Below are 18,891 nucleotides of genomic sequence, written 5' to 3' on the forward strand. Positions count from 1 at the left end.
CTTCTTCTTTTTCCAGGTGTTTTAAGTGTAAACTTTGCTTGTCTATTCAATATTTTTCTTGTTTCCTGCTGTAGAGTCGTATTTGCTATGAAATTTCCTCTTAGAATTGCTTTTGCTACATCCTATAGATTTTTAGTTCATTGCATTTTTGTTGTCATTTTTTAGGAACTTTTTTGATTTCCACTTTGATTTCTTCAGTAACCTATTTGTTATTTAGAAATATATTATTTAATCTTCATGTGTTTGCGTGTTTTAGTTTTATTTCTTTAGTCTTATAGTGTTGTAGTCAGAAAAAATGCTTGATAAGATTTCACTTTTCTTAAATTTACTGGGGTTTGATTCAAGGAATGCTCTATTATGGAGAATGTTCTGTGTCCACTTTAACATAAAGTGTATTGTTTTTATTTGGATGAGAATGTTCTGAAATATCAATTAGGTTCATCTGGTCTAATGTGTCATTTAAGGTTTGTGTTTCCTTATTAACATTCTGTTTTGATGACCTGTTCTTTGGTGTAAATGGGGTGTTAATGTCCTCTCTTATAGTGACTGGAAAGTTTGATGTGTTGCAGTCCTTGGGTCACAAAGAGTCAGACACGACTGAGTGACTGAACTGAATTGAACTGATTGTTGTGTTACAGTCAATTTCCCTTTATATGTCTCTTACGGTTTACCTTATATATTTAGGTCCTCTCAGGTTGGGTGCATAAAGTTTTGCAATCTTTATGTCTTCTTAGATTGATCCCTTGAACATTATGTGGTGTCATTCTTTATCTCTTGTATTATTCTTTAATTTAAGGTTTATTTTGTCTGATATGAGAATTGCCACTCTGGCTTTGTTTTGATTTCTGTTTGTATAGAATGTCTTTTTCCATCCTTTCACTTTCAGCCTGTATGTCTGTAGATCTGAATTGGGTCTCTTGTAGACATATATGGGTCTTGTTTTTGTATCCATTTAGCTACTCCATGTATTTTTGTTGAAACATTTAATCCATTTACATTTAATGTAACTATTTATATACATTCCTAGTGACATTTTCTTAATTGTCCCCTCCCCACCATAGATCTTTACCTTCTCTTGTGTTTTCTGCCTACACCAGTCCCTTTAACATTTGTTGTAAAGATTGTTTGGTAGTGCTAAATTATCTTAACTTTTGCTTCTCTGTAAAACTTTTAATTTCTCAATCAATTTTCAATAAGATTCTTGCTAGATAGAGTAATCTTGGTGTAGATTTTTTTTTTTTTTTCCTTTCAGTACTTTAAATATATCCTGCCATTCCCTTTTGGCTTGAAGAGTTTATATTGAGAGATCAGCTGTTAATTGTATGGGGCTTCCCTTGTATGTTACTTATCACCTTTCCCTTGTTAGTTTTAACATTCTTTCTTTGTGTTAAATATTTTTAAGTTTGGTTAATATGTGTTTCAGCATGTTTTCTGTTTGGTTTACTCTGATTGGAACTCTCTAAGCGTCTTGGACTAGATTGATTCTTTCCTTTCCTGTGTTGGAGAAGTTTTTGACTATATTCCCTTCAAAAATTTTCTCAGACCCTTTCTTTTCTCCTCTTCTTGGACTGCTATAATTCAAATGTTAGTGAATCTAATGTTGCCCCAGAAGTTCTGAGACTATCCTCAATATTTTCATTCTTTTCCCTTTATTCTGTTTTTCAGCAGTTATATCCACCATTCTATCTTCTAGTTCACTTATCCATTCTTCTGCCTCAGTTATTTTGCTATTGATTCCTTCTAAAATATATTTTAATTTCACTAACTGTGTCATTCATCTCTGTTTATTCTTTATTTCCTCTAGGTCCTTGTTAGATGTATTAAATCATTCTTGCATTTTCTCCATTCTATTTTTTAGATTGTGGATCATCTTTAATATCATTAGTATGACTTATTTGTAATGGGCTTGCCTATTTTCTCTTCATTTATTTTGTCTTGTGAGTTTCTAACTTGTTCATTCACATAGTATTTCTCAGTCTTTTCATTTATTTTTCTAATTTGCTGTGTTTGAGGTCTCCATTTCACAGGCTTTAGGGTCATATTTTTTTCTACCTTCTGGTTTCTGCCCTCAGTGGGTAAGGTCAGTCCAGTGGTTTGTGAAGGCTTTTTGTTGGGGGTCACTTGTGCCTGCCTTCTGGTGGGACAAATTTTTATTTTTCCCTCTGCTGGGCAGAGCTATGTGAGGTGGTATGTTTGGAGTGTCTGTGGGAATCCTGTCTGTGGATTACTGAGTTTGTGTTTCTCTCTTGCTTGTTGTTCGGGTGAGGCATCCTTCACTGGATGTTGCTGTCAGTTGGGTGATGTCAGTTCTTGTATACAAGTGGATGACTTAGTTCTCACTAGTTAATACTCTCCAGAATTAGGAGTTCTCTAGCAGTCTAGAGTCCTGGACTCAGAGCTCCCACTCCAAAGGCTCAGAAATGATCTCTGGCCAGGGGACTGAGAATCCACAAGTTGTTTTTTATGGCATCAGAGGGTATTGAAACACACATACACACAAAAGAAAGAAAAAAAAAGCATAACGAGAAACAAAAGGCAAACTGAGAGAAATGGTAAATATGAAATCAGACAAATAATAACAGAAACAATGCAATGGAACATGAACACACATAAAAAAAACTAAAACTGCCCAGAGAAAAGTAAGTGCAAGAAAGTGACCTGATGAGAAAAGGAAACCAAAAATGATATTGGCCAATTAAAAACAAAAATAATTAAAACATAAACTGGAAAACAAAATCAAATCAAAGTTTCAACTGGGGAATAAAGCAAAGAAAACTAAAAGTAAAAAACATGGTGAAAAAGAGAAAATAAAGATCATATTGAAATAGTTTGTACCTTATTTAGCAATCTCCTTTTGTTGCATAGTTTCTCAGATTTCATTATAAATATTGACAAACTTTTAACATATTGTGAAAAATGTGAATCCTATATTTTTCCAGTTACAAAATCTTCAATTCTTAATTATCCACATTTTCAATTTTCTTCTGCTGTACCTTTAACTTAGTCTTAAAGTTAATTAAATTTATTTTTAAGGACTTAAGTATGCATAAGACTAATTTATTTTCAGAACGTAAACAAAATGGTAGAGTAGGCAGCTCTAAATACTTGCCCCTTCACCCCACGGAAACATAAAAAACAAGCAAAAACTACCAGAACTAACTTTATTAGAACTCTAAAAGAGTCAAAGGTTTACAGCAACCAAGTAAAACCTGAATTAAGGAAAAGGCAACTAAATGATGATAGGAAAACTGCAGCAGTTTTGTCTGTGCCCCAACCCTTTTCCAGTGCAGTGTGCTCTTGAAGACGGAAGTCTGCGTTCCCAATGTCGGACTGTGGCTCATGGTTTCAGAGAGCATTGAGAACATACATTTTATTTCCAAAGTTTTGTGACTATCTGCTCTAATCTGTCAGGGGACTATCTGAAGGATTTAGTGCTTGGCCCTGTTTTGACGAATATGGATCTCAAACAGGAAATGGCACGTTGCTTTAACATACTGCAGGCAAAAATAAGGACTCACAAGTAATCTGGCATTTAAAATTACAATGGAAGCATACAACTGACCACCTGGGAGAAAAATACCGTGAGGTTTGTTTTGGGAATTCAAGACATTCAAATGTATATAAGAGAATTTAGAAGGTCACAAATATGCCCGAGAAAAGACCCGAGAAAACCCTAAGCTTTTACCTGGAACTGATTCCTAGGCTTGACGCAAGCCAAAGAATCAAATGATTGCCCCCAAAAATCAAATTGACTGCAAAAATTGGGCAGGATGTTTCTTGTGCAAAGAATGCACAAGAAAGCAACCAGAACATTAAAAAAAAAAAAAAAAAAAAAAAACACAAAGGGTGCAAAGTCAATGCATTGCAATCAGTTGTGTTCTATGTATGAGCAATTAACAATCTGAAAAACAGAAAGCAGTACCACTTACAATATATGTAAAAGAATAACGTATCAATAGCTAGAAATAAATTAGGTGAATTAAATTCACCTTGCAAGGTGAAAGATGTAAAGAAATGTAAAGATAGCCTAAATTCGTGGATAAAAACACTTGATATTTTATTCTACCTGAAACAACTCAGATTCAGTGCAGTTCATTTTAACACTTGTTTTGCTAAAGTGGAAAAGCCAAAAATCAAATTCACATGGAGTTCCAAGGGGCTCAAAATAATCTTTAAAAATTAGAATAATGTTGAAAGACTTATTTCCTGATTTTAAAATGCAATATAATGCTACAGTAATCAAAACTGTTTCACTGACATAAGAATAAACATATGCACTAATGAAATATAATTGAAATATGTCATTAAAGGCATGAACAACAAAAGAAAAAACAGGCAAATTTTTATTTCATGAAAATTAAAGATTTGTGAGTATAAAAGGACATCATCAAAAAAAGACACAATAAAAAGTTGTAGAAAATATTTGTCATTACCATATCTGATATTCAGAATATATAAAGATCTTTTACAATGCAACAAAAAAGTCAAACAGCTCAATTAAAAGTCAGCAATGGACTAGAATAGACAAAGGGTATATAAGTGGCCAATAAGCACATGAAAAGATTCTTATAATTATTAGTCATTAAGAAAATGCAAATCCAAACCATGAGATAATGTATCATGCCTACTAGTATGGTTATTTAGAAGAAAAAAAAAATGAAAAACAGAAAATAGCAAGTGTTGAAAAGGGTATGAATAATTTGGAACACTTGTACATCATTGATGGGGATGTAAAATGTTGCATATAGTAGATGCTGTGGAAAACAATTTAGTGTTCCTCAAAAAAAATTCATCATGAAATTACCATGTGTCCCAGCAATTTCATTTTTAGGTATATACTCCAAGAATTGAAAACAGGGACTCAGTCAGATATTCATATCCCAATATCCATTGCAGCATTATTCTCATTACTGAAAGATGAAAATATCCCAAGTGTCCATTCACAGATGAATGGATAAATAAAATGTGATATATACATACCATGGAATATTACTGAACTATAAAAAGAAATGAAGTTTTGATATATGATATGACATAGATGAACCTTGAAAACACTTTATTAAGTGAAATAAACCAGACACATGAAGAAGTACTGAGTATTCCCTTTTGTATGAAATATCTAGAATTGAGGAAAAGTGAAAAATAAATAAATTACTGATTACCAGGGATTGGAAATAGAGGAGATAGGTGTTATTACTTAATGATAACAGAATTTTTGTTTAGAGTGAGAAAAACATCTGGAAATAAATAGTGGTGATAGATTGCATGTAACTGTTCATGTAATTAGTGTTACTGATTTATACCATTAAAAGTGGCTGAAATGGAAGAGATATTGTGTGTTCATACTTATATATATTACCACACTCACATCTTTTTATTTCAAAAATTATGTCCAAATTTCTTTAAGTGGAATATGATAGAATTGCATTTTAAATTGCTATGGAATGCATGTCTGTATGTGCTTATGTGATATCCAAGTATATACTGAAGAAAATACAGCTTGTCACTTACATGTATAAGCTCAAGAGTCAGATGCTAATGCCATGTTCAAATGTTGGAACTATGTCTTACTAGGTGGACATACTTAGGCAGGTTATTTATATTGCTCTTTTCTCAGTTTCTTCATCTGTAAACTAAAGCTTAAGTTTTTCCATGTAAAATTCTTTTGAGGTGAACATATGCAAAATACTTAAGAGAGCATATAGTAAGCCCAAAAATGTTAGTGATTATTTTATTCCCAGAATTTACACTTAAAGTGAAAGTGAAAGTCGCTCAATAGTTTCCGACTCTTTGGACCGTATGGACTATACAGTCCATGGAATTCTCCAGGTCAGAATACTGGAGTGAATAGCCTTTCCCTTCTCCAGGGGATCTTCCCAAACCAGGGATTGAACCCAAATCTCCCACATTGCAGGTGAATTCTTTACCATCTGAGCCATAAGGGAAGCCCAAATTTGCACTTAAAATGTCAAAATAGTTGGGATAACAAACCTACACTGACTTTCAAGTGAAGAAATTTCTATTGGTATGTCTATACATAACAAGCTAAAAAAATAGAAAGTAATCTCATAACTGTCAATCAATATCAAATTATGATTTTTCAACTATATGAAGAATATGGGGCTAAGCAAAAATAAAAAATAAACATTAAATATAGTCATAAGCCAATGAATTTATAGTGTGTTTGAATAATGCCTCATAAATGTCATGTAGGCTTTTACATTTTGAAATACATACCCATTAATGATGATTACACCTCAAGATAGCAGAAGTTTGAAAAACAAATATTGGTAGGTTCTTTTTAAAGCAGTTTCGTGTATATTTTCTAGCAAGCTACCTACCTCATCTGAACAAATGGCAGGGCTATCTCTGATAGGTGAGCATTTTAACAACATGCTGTATCATAGATGCACAAATCCTAATACATACAGAATATAATCTTGCCAAACACAGAGACTCACTGTAAATTACTTTTTTCTCCTGTAAGTTATATTTACAATTTTTTACAGGTTCTTAAATAAGAAGGTTTACCCACAGGATATTATGTCAGTTTATTTTTTATAATATATTTTAGGTGTGCTATTTCAGTTTTTTAAAAAATAATATTTTACAGAAAATCAGTAGTTGCTGACTAGTGTATAATGTAGGTAATGTACTGGGGTTCCTTTTATAATTTCTAAGAAATATACATGTTCTGTGCTGCTACAGACATAGCATTAACTGTAATTTTGATGTACTACTGATAAAAGTGGAGAAGGAAATGGCAACCCACTCCAGTATTCTTGCCTGAAGAATCCCATGGACGGAGGAGCCTGGTGGGCTACAGTCCACGGGGTCACAAAGAGTCGGACACGACTGAGCGACTTCACTTAACTCACTTTTACTGATAAAAAAAAGGATTTCCCTGATGGCTCAGACAGTAAAGCATCTGCCTGCACTGTGGGAGACCTGGGTTTGATCCCTGGGTCAGGACAATCTCCTGGAGAAGGAAATGGCAACCCACTTCAATACTCTTGTTTGGAAAATTCCATGGATGAAGGAGCCTGGTAGGCTATATTCCATGGGATCGCAGAGTCAGACACAACTGAGCAATTTCACTGGTACACTGATAAAAAGACTTAAAAATAAGTGGTATAGCAGTTTGGCATTTACAAATCACTTTTCACATTCACAAATTATAATAGCACTCATTGTCAGTAGCACAAAAATGACAGCCTATGAGATTTGCTAAAAGAACTCATGAGAGGTCAGCATTATATAAACATAATTAGTTCTAAAAATAGACATTTTAAAATAGTTAAAATTATTCATAATTTCACAGTAGAATGGTTAAAAAGATATGACTATGATTTTATCTGGAAAATGCATCTAAAATAATATAAATATTTAAAACAATTCTATTTACCTTATAAGGTACAATAGGATTAGGTTATTTTAATAACATTGTTTTTTGAATCCTTCAAGAATGCATTAAGCTAACTTTTGTTTCTGTATTGTATGAGTTTGTAATTTTGCTAAAACTTAATAGCATGTTACACTATGTTTCAGGCTTCCCAGGTTGTCCTGGTGGTAAAGAGTCTGCCTGCCAATGCAGGAGACATAAGAGATGCAGGTTCAATTCCAGGGTGGGGAGGATCCCCTGGAGGAGCATATGGCAACCCACTCCAGTATTTCTTGCCTAGAGAATCCCATGGACAGAGGAACCTGGCAGGTTATAGTCCATACAGTTGCACAGAGTCGGACATGACTAAAGCAACTTAGCATGCATGCACACACATTGTTTCAGAGAACAATCACAAATAATGTGGTTTTGTCAAAATATTTTAGGGCTTCATCAATTTTCCCAAGGAATCTCTCAATTCTTTGGTAGTCAAAGTTAGAATATGTGCTTCAAAAGAGAAGCACATATTCTATTATCATTCTTGTTAGTATTTTTCTTCAATTTTTAACCAGTCTAACTCTGCTACACCATCATTTGTCAAAGGCTTTTTTTACTTGTAACTCGGGTAATTCTAACATTGGCTTCATGAAGTCAAGTAGTTCTTGTAAGATTGCAATTTCACTTTGCATTATACTACACGGGTTTGTCAGATCTCTACAATAACTTGAAACCACAAGGGAAATAACTGAAAAAGATGTTGCTCAGCGTACTGTGATAAATATTGTTGGGGAGTAGAAGAGAATTTGAAATGTGAAGTTTTAATTAGTGTTATTAATGTGTACCAGTGTTACTAGTAAATAAAGTCATGCTATGATGACTTTTAGGGCTTCCCAGATGACTCAGGTGGTAAAGAATCTGCCAGCAATGCAGGAAAAGAAGGAGATGCAGGTTCTTTCCCTGGATCAGGGAGGTCCCTTGGAGAAGGAAATGGCAATTCACTCCAGCATTTTTGCCTGGAAAATTCCATGGACAGAGGAGTCTGGTGGTCTACAGTCCACAGGGTTGCAAAAAGTCAGACACAACTCAGTGACTAACATGCATACAATGATAACTTTTATTTTCTAACAATGTTGTAGATAATACCTACTTGGACAATGAAGAATTCCCATACACCTAGAAATTTGAGTAGAATTTTTGCATTGAAGTTTGCTTTATTATTTATTGTTTCCTAAAGTGATAAAATTGCCAGTTATATTTAGAAGACTTTCAGCTATGTCTTACAATGGCTAGTGAGTAAGGCATCTTTGCTTATCATGGAAATTTTAATGACATATTTGCAGTATAATAGTTGAAACACTAATTGAAAAAACATATGCATTTATGTATAATAGTTTTGAAAAGGGGTTAACCATCATTTATTTGAATAGTAATCAAGTGCAGTTTATTATTCCATCACATTAGCGCATTTTAAATTTAACCTTTCTCATTGTCATAAAATACATCCTCACATTTGCTCTATATTTGAAAGCAGACTCTCAAAACACAACCTTTTGTTGAGTCTACTTAAAAATTCTGCGCCTATGCAGACCAAGGCATATTTCCATTTCATAAAACAATATTATATAAATATGCAATTTGATATGCTGCTTTAAGTGTTGTTTCTTCCAGGCAAAAGTTCTCTAGTTCCTTGTATCATTCCACATGACATCTTTATGCCCCATTGTTACAATGCCTGGATTCAATTTGTTTGTAGATGTCCATCTTAAAATGAGGTATCAAGAACTAATCAAGTCCTTTAAGAGACATCCCTCAAGGGTATAAAAGGCTTTGACTATTTTTGTGATAGTTCTCTCAAAGAATAAAACATTCTTATTTCCTAAAGTTCCTGCTTGTGCTGAAACTGACAAGTGGTGATCTATTATAACTCTTTCGTAAGGTGACTTATGCCTCATGTCATTTCTCTTACCTCAAATCCTACTTGTGAAAAACAGAATGTCTTAAAAAAAAACAAAAAAACCTGCATCTTATCTCTGCTGCTGTGCTGTCTCCTTTTAATCAGTTTGTGTCTGTAAAATACTGATGTACTTTATACATATCTATTATGCATACATACTTATGAAAAATTCCAAAATGTCTTGTAATAAAATAATGCTTATGCTCCCTATAAATTTAATATATAAGATTACAATTTTAAAACTACATGCTTTATATACCCTATGCCTTCTCCTTCATTCATAAGAGCAGATCACATTTTTTTTTTAAATTTCCTACCATTTATACTAATTCAAACTTAATTTAAATATATTTTCTGGAAAAGATCAAGAGTTATAATACACACAGATTCTGTTAACTTCTGAGTTATTAGATTTTTTTACCTTAAAATTTTACCTAAAAATTTATTTTAAAAATTCACATAAACATCATGTTCCCAAATAATGAGTACAATATTGTAATTACAAAAGTATTCTGTTTACTGAAATAAGCCTATCTGCAAGCTCAATATCAATACTTATAACAAAACAGAATATACATTTTGAAATAATTTATCTTCTATAGGGAGAAGAAAACATATGAGTAAAAATTATAAGTTGTAATAAATATTATAGCAGATGTGAAACATAAAAATAAAAATCATGTAATTTTCTTTTCAAAAGATGGTCAGAAATTTGCTGACTAGGCAATAATTCTGCTGAAATATATATAATCAGCTAGTTCATGAAAGAAGCAGCACTCATATTCCAGAAATAAGAATTTTTAAACATTGATTCTTCACCAGTGTAAGTCTGCCATTAGAAGACATTGGAATATCTTCAAATTTTTGTAGAGAAGAAATCCAACATAATGAAATGCTCAACATATAAAAGTTGTTATTCAAGTGTAGGGACAAATGAAAACTATATTTCAATGTGACAAATGGGAAGGTTTACCATTCAAAGACTTTGGAGTTAATTATTGCATTGTCCTTAAGAGTAAGATGAGAGAGTAAATATACAAAAAGAGGATGGCCAGACCATTTACAAGAATGGATATCTCACTCTAGAACTATGCAGTAATCATTCTAGAAAGTCAAACAATGAATTCTGGAGAAATTTGGACAGGAATGGCCAAAACCTGGTCACCAGCTACAAACTTCCTTATAATTTGCCTGTATTTCTCTAACATAGTACAAAACAGATAAAACCAAATATGCTTTCCCAAGTAATTATGTAAGAAACCCCACTTCTACTTAGGCTTCCCATAGCTTCCCCATGCCAACAACATCCAGGCAGAACACACCTGAAGTCTTTAAAACTTTGAGTCTCTACCAAAGCAAATGGTAGTGGTTGCCTCACTTGCTATAGTAATTGTGGAAGGAATAGTCTCTGCTTATTCCTAGTTGTAGGATTTAACTTTATTTTCCAAAGGGAAATAAGAAATTTAACAGACTGACTAGGATGGATGAAAGAAGAAAAGGTGAACAGAGACTAGTAAAATATAGGTAAATCAGAATAAACATTGTTAGTAGAAATAATTTGAATAATTGTATTAACAAAGGAAGTTTAGAAAAAAGGAAGAATTAAAATAGAAGAGGGAAAAAATATAAATGGCATGATGAGGTAACTCACCCAAATGTCTTCATCTTATTCTGGTTCAGTTCAGTTCAGATCAGTAGCTCAGTCATGTCTGACTCTTTGTGATCCCATGGACTGCAGCATGACAAGCTTCCCTGTCCATCACCAACACCCAGAGCTTACTCAAACTCATGTCCATTGAGTTGATGAGTCCATCCAACCATCTCATTTTCTGTCGTCCCCTTCTCCTCCTGCCTTCAATCTTTCCTGGCATCAGGGTCTTTTCCAATGAGTCAGTTGCCGAAGTACTGGGGTTTCAGCTTCAGCATCAGTCCTTCTAATGAATATCCAGGACTGATTTCCTTTATGATTGACTGGTTGGATCTCCTTGCAGTCCAAGAACTCTCAACAGTCTTCTCCAACTCCATAGTTCAAAAGCATCAATTCTTTGGTGCTCAGCTTTCTTAATAGTCCAAATTTCAAATCTATACATGACTCCTGGAAAAACTATAGCTTTGACTAGACAGACCTCTGTTGGCAAAGTAATGTCTTTGCTTTTTAATATGCTGTCTGGGTTGGTCATAGCTTTTCTTCCAAGGAGCAAGAGTCTTTTAATTTCATGACTGCAGTCACCATCCACAGTAATTTTGGAGCCACCAAAAATAAACTCTCTCCCTGATTCCAGTTTTCCCATCTATTTTCCATGAAGTGATGGGACCAGATGCCATGATCATAGTTTTCTGAATGTTGAGCTTTAAGCCAAATTTTTCACTCTCCTCTTTCACTTTCATCAAGAGGCTCTTTAGTTCTTCACTTTCTGCCATAAGGGTGGTGTCATATGCATATCTGAGGTTATTGATATTTCTCCCAGAAATCTGGATTCCAGCTTGTGCTTCACCCAGCCCAGCATTTTGCATGATGTACACTGCATATAGGTTAAATGAACAGAGTGACAATATGCAGCCTTGATTTACTCTTTTCCCAATTTGGAATCAGACTGTTGTTCTATGTCCAGTTCTAACTGTTGCTTCTTGACCTGCATGCAGATTTCTCAGGATGCAGGTAAGGTGTTCTGGTATTCCCATCTCTTGAAGAATTTTCCACAGTTTGTTGTGATCCACACAGTCAAAGTCTTTGGCATAGTCAATAAACAGAAGTAGATGTTTTTCTGGAACTCTCTTGCTTTTTCTATGATCCAATGGATGTTGGTAATTTGATCTCTGGTTCCTCTGCTTTTTCTAAAGCAGCTTGATCCAGCTTGATCATCTGTAATTTTGTGGTTTACATACTATTGAAGCCTGACTTGGAGAATTTTAACCATGGCTTTGTTAGCGTGTGAGATGATTGCAATTGTGTAGTAGTTTGAACATTCTTTGACATTGCCTTTCTTTGGGTTTGGAATGAAAAATGACCTTTTCCAGTCCTTTGGCCACTGCTGAGTTTTCCAAATTTGCTGGCATATTGACTGCAGCATTTTAACAGCATCTTCTTTTAGGATTGGAAATAATTCAACTGGAATTTCATCACCTCCACTAGCTTTGTTCGTAGTGATGCTTTCTAAGGCTCACTTGACTTCACACTGGCTCTAGGTGAGTGATCATACCATCGTGATTATCTTGGTCATGAAGATCTTTTTTGTATAGTTCTGTGTATTCTTGCCACCTCTTCTTAATATCATCTGCTTCTGTTAGGTCCATACCATTTCTGTCCTTTATTGTGCCCATCTTTGCATGGAATGTTCCCTTGGTATCTCTAATTTTCTTGAAAAGATCTCTAGTCTTTCCCATTCTATTATTTTCCTCTATTTCTTTGCATTGATCACTGATGTTTGTCTTTGTTAAATCAAGTGTTTTCATGAGCAATTTAAGAATAAATATACAGTAGCTTAAATATCAAAGAGAATAAAATGACAAAATCAAGAAAACTTAAACAATTCTTTAGATAGCAGAAAAATTATAGATGTAGATTCAGCAGAACCCTAGAAAATGCTAGAAAAGGCAAAAAGCTAAGGCTGTTATAAGAGTCTTACTTTTCTTTCATATATTTAGTTTTAAAAACTTTTTTGTCCTGTCTATCTAAACATCTGTCACTGTTGCTATGAAATTTACTCCTCTTCCTTTTCAACGTCTATTGCCATGTCAGTTTCCTCACAGAAGAACACACCCTTCATTCACAAGTGGTTTTCATTTGAGCTTGACATGTCCAAGCAAGAGAACAAATATTATTATGCTCATTACATGGATGACAGTACTAAGCTATACACAGTTTATTCAAATTCTGTAAGCAATTTAAGTAGCATATATGGTAGACTAACTACCAGTCTTCAGGTGGAACTTACACTATCTAATGCATTCTAGTATATCTGGTGTATTCTTTTCAGCATTCTAGTAACCTCTAGATTGTCAATGAATCATATGCATTATTCTCCAAATAAATGAGGTTAAGAGTAACATATATTCAGCTTATTAGAAACCCAAAGAACAGTCTCTGTATTGGACAGAAAGTGACATTTTAACATTATTATTCAATTAAAAACTTCCCATTAGCATTATGAAAGTCATTCAAAAGTAATACCAGTAACATCTACCAGAACGTTAATCAGATGTGATTTGATTGTCCAAAGCAGTTCTTGCTCTGTCGAACTTTACATTTTGCCCAAGTTTAGAAGACAAATAAATACATAAAAGAATGCTGAAATAAACACTAAAAACCTTGCAAACTGCAAAGTAGATAATTTAATCTTAAGACAATCTCTCAAAGTAGTACTTCTTTAACATACAAGTGAAGAGAGTATTTCCACAGTTAAGACATGTTTTAAAATACTCTTTCCTGCACTTTTATTTTTTGAACTTTATATTATTTTTTACCACAAATATGTCTTTTGCTTTGTTTTTAAGAGAATTCAAAATATATGTATTTCACTATAAGTCATCTATTTCTACCTATATATATATTATAGAGATGCTCGTGTAACTTAAAATCTTATATCTGAAATAATTCCATTAGTTTTTTAAAAATATTTACTTTTATGCCTTTAAAACTACTTCTAAACTTAAGTTTCCAAAATTAGAGTCCAGGCTGACAATTTTATTACTATTTTCTAGCTTCCAGGCATATTTGAGCATCAGAGTTCTAACCAGGAAGACACTTTAAGCATCACAAAATTAAGTTATAACTAGATTATGGCTACCAGCTAATATTTATTTGTATAAACTGAAATAGTGTAGTATATTACTATAGATTCCTTTTGAAAATGTGGCTACTGAAGATAAAAGAGAATGTTAATAATGTTAAATAGTTAAGTCTAAAGCACAGACATCCCTAATTTATATTTGATAAGAAGGTTAACCTAAAAAATCTAAACATATAACTGCTTTAATTTAATGTATACCTTTGAAAGAAATTCAAATATAGTCTAACTAATTTTAGATAATATATATATTTTCCAATTAAAATTAAATAGAGAAAGCTATTTTATTTAATAGTTGTGAAAGATAATTATGTTGAGACTGCAAGTTCATTTACTTCTGAAATTTCTAAGATGTGGGAAAGACTAAAACAGTTTTTGACTTGCTGATCATATTTTAAGCCCTTGAGTTCTAGTTTTTCTTCTATTACAATCTCAAATTTTATTAATGTATTCACCCTATATGTACTTATTGATTAGTTACTATATGTCAGGGGCATACTAAGCAGTAATGAAGAAGACAGACTATACCATAATGGTTTCATTATGATTTCAAAAATATCTAAAGCATCATCATTTTTTATTACTTTAAAAGATTGAAATATAAAATAAAATTCAGCCATCTCATTCACTGAACATGAGAGACAAATATATATCTACTTTTTGAATACCCAGCTATTACATATAATATATTAAAATATAGCTTGTCTAAAATGTATGAATAAAGCACACATTTGCTTTCTATTTTTAAAAAGTTAATACAGTATCAGATTGATACACAACTATCTAGATAATTAATTCCTCTATATAAATTGCTAATGTTATTTTATTTTTATAAAGCAATTAAGGTAAGGGAAAGACAAGCAAATTATTCTTCCATTATGCTATGGCAGATGATTTTCTCCTCAAGTTTCCAAAATATACCAGTTCACAATTAAAGCATCAGAAATATATATTTGAGCATCTGCATTAATTTTTTACTAATAGTGTAGCATGTAATATTAAATTATATTAACATTGAATAATGAATATATAAAATTTTTATATATTAGCTTTCCATTGGTTAATAATCCATCATAACTCTCCAATTTTATTATGTATTTTGCAAAAAAAATACTTCAAAGCTCAGAAATGTATAATTAAATTTACAAATGTAAATCTGTAAATCTTTCACCAAATAGGAATTTGTTAGAAGAAGCAACAGGCAAAAACAAATTACCTTTATTCTAGTTTAGTTGTGATAAACATGCAGCTTCCATTTCATTTTAAAATGTTATCTATCCCATGGATACTTGCAAGCCTATCAAACTCAAATATGTCTATGGGCTTGGAGGTAACAGTAGTGACTATTCGGTGCAGTCACTCTATAGCCCACATTGCAATTACATAAAGCAAAGAAACTTTCACTACACATCTTAACTTTATATTTTAAAAATGAATAAAATACCTATGGTAGATTTATGTTGAGGTTTGACAAAACAACAGAATTCTGTAAAGCAATTATCCTTCAATCAAAAATTAATTTAAAAAATGAATAAAATAGGTATATTCACAATGATAAATGAATATGATTTCACAGTAAGCAAAATCTTTGAAATATGACATGAGCTGATGGGTTATCACTTTTTTCTTTTAAGACTGTGCCTTTAGGATATTAAATATATTGATGAGGGTAATGTAAATGACCTAGCATCTTCCAGAGGTTTAAGGGGCCACTTGCTTTTGGTTGAAATGCCTTTTAAGTGAAACAGTGATCATTTCTTAATTAAAATAAATTTGGAAGATAAAGGACTTTGTTAACAAAGCTCTCTTCCTTTCAAAACTTTTAATTGGTTTCAAAGACACCTTTAAAATTTATTAACCAATGGCTTAAAAAAGAAAAACTTAATAGCATCTTTTCCCTGTATTGTTTTTCTATTGTTTACTTTAGACTCCTTCCACAAAGAAAACTCTAATTACGCTATTTAAAAACAAGAGAAAAAGAGGGAGGGACTATTTCCCCAAAAACATGCTTAAGAAACATCAACTTCTTTCATTTATTATCTATTACTTTCTTATAGATAAAGCCCCTGGGGTGTCCTTGGTGGCTCATTGGCAAAGAATCTGCCTGCCAATGCAGGAGACAAGATGCAGATTCAATCCCTGTGTCTCAAAGTTCCCCTGGAAAAGGAAATGGCAACCAATTCCAATTTTCCTGCCTGGGAAAACCCAAGGACAGAGGAGCCTGGCAGACTGCAATCCAGGGGGATCACGAAAGAGTCAGGCATGACTTAAAAGAGTAAACAGCAACAGCAACAAAACTGTTTCTATTAAAGAATAAAGACCAATATTCCTGTAACAGTGTGAGTGTATCTGATGTTTACTAGATGTGAACATATAGGACATTATTTTCTTCCCTATAGGTTCTTAAGTCTTGCCATATTCTGGTGGTTTCCTGGCAAGCGTCAGCATTTCTTGGCTTGTAGCTGCATAATCCCACTCTCTTGCTTGCTTCCTTATTATTAACACATGGAATTTTTCTTGTGTGCCTTAAACTTCATATGTTTGTTTTGTTATAAGAGTACTAGTCATATTGGATTAAGGGTCCATTCTAATCAAGTACAATGTCATCTTAAATAATTGTTTCTGGCCTATTTCAAATAAAGTCATATTCTGTGGTAATGGGGGCTAAGACTTCAGTATTTACTTATTGGAAAGATAAAATTCAACCTATAACAGACAGAGTTTACCTAACATGGGTAAGGGGTGGATTATGTCAGATAGAAAGAATAATGTTAATAATAAATTTAAAAATGGTTAGCTAAGGCTAATAACCAGACTAGGTCAAAAATAAGAAAGGGCCAAGTAGTAAAACTGTCTTAATGTAGGGCTACTGGGTTTCTTCTGAAGAGAAATACAATCTGTGAAAAAGCTTAAAAAATTGCAACTGTGGTGCTTGAAATATTTAAAAGGTAAGAGTCAGGTAATATAAACATAAAGAGGAGAACAGCACAGATCCAGCTTCACAAGATTTGTAGTGGTGAAATTTGAAAAAAGACACAAGAAAATAATGCATCTGATAGTAAAAACAGAAAAATATAATATGCCACCAGAAATGACCTTAAAGATTAAAAAGGTAAGATAGTATACTCCATCAATTTGTATCATTATTCAAGAAATTGGGCATGCTTTCTAGAGCCTGGTTATTCCAATTTTTGTCAGTAATCAAACTACAGAAGCCTTTAGTGGGAGCTTGCTGCAACCCTGATCAACTTTTTAAGAAAATCTCATTGGGATCCGTATGTACATTCAATTTTCAGAAGCACTGCTCTACTGGTTTAAGAGAATAACATATAAGAATCCCAATGTCTACATTGCTACAAGTTTGTTATTTTAATTGGAATATAGGTTTCTGGATCTACAAAAGGAGAATTTGAACTCATTCTTTTTGAGATATTCAAACTTTGTGATTCTATGTATAACATATTTGCCTCTAAGTTTTCCAATTTATTAAGACTTAAAAATGTTGCCCTGTCCCAAACATATAACATATAGGTAATTTTCAGCTAATAAGAATAAGAAATGGAGAAGGAAATGGCAACCCACTCCAGTACTCTTGCCTGGAAAATCCCATGGATGGAAGAGCCTGGTAGGTTACAGTCCGTGGGTCGCAAAGAGTTGGACACGACTGAGCGACTTCACCTTTACCAGGTTGCTAGCAGACTTATCAAGTAAATAAGAAAGTCCACCTCCTGACAGTTGTAGGAATCTGAAGACACTTTGGAACACTGAGAAGAGAGAAATTAATCCAGATCTATAGGTATCACAGGTGGGATCTGATGGCATGCCCTTGGGATGACTTTTCTTGCCTTGAGAAAGAAGCCTTTTAAAAATTCAATCTGAGATTCTTAATAAAAAGTTCCACCTAAAAAAAAAAAGAATAAGAAAATATTTTCCATGAAAATAGGGAAGTTTAAAAAAAATCTTTTTTTTTTTTTTCATTTATTTTTATTAGTTGGAGGCTAATTACTTTACAATATTGTAGTGGTTTTTGTCATACATTGACATGAATCAGCCATGGATTTACATGTATTCCCCATCCCGATCCCCCCTCCCACCTCTCTCTCTACCCGATCCCTCTGGGTCTTCCCAGTGCACCAGGCCTGAGCACTTGTTTCATGCACCCAACCTGGGCTGGTGATCTGTTTCACTATAGATAATATACATGTTTCGATGCTGTTCTCTCGAATTGGAGGATAATTGTTTCACTATATTGTGTTGGTTTCTACTATACATTAACATGAATCAGCCGTAGGTATATGGCTGAGCTTCCCTCCCACCTTTCACTTCATCTCATCTCTCTAGGTTGTTACAGAGCACCAGGTTTGAGCTCCCTGCATCATACAGCAAATTTCCAACGTCTATCTAATTTTGCATATAGAAACATATATGTTTCAATGCTACTCTCAATTCATCCCACCCCCTCCTTCCTCCACTGTGTCCACGTCTTTTCAGCCCATTATACACAGAGAAGTAAGTCAGAAAGAGAAAACCAAATTATATTAGTGCATATGTATGGAATCTAGAAAGATGCTACTGATGAACCTTTCTGCAGGGCAGCAATGAAAAATATAAACATAGAGAATAGAAAAGGCGGAAATTTTAAATTTTGCTTTTTCCTTTGGTTTGTTATTGAATTAGAAAAATACAAAAGTTTGTATAGAATTTTCACTAAATAGAATATGTGAGCCAGAATATTTCAGAGTGATGACTTATTATTATGAATAGTATGA

This window comes from Dama dama, chromosome 30 (genome assembly GCF_033118175.1).
Source record: "Dama dama isolate Ldn47 chromosome 30, ASM3311817v1, whole genome shotgun sequence".
Classification (NCBI taxonomy): Eukaryota; Metazoa; Chordata; class Mammalia; order Artiodactyla; family Cervidae; genus Dama; species Dama dama.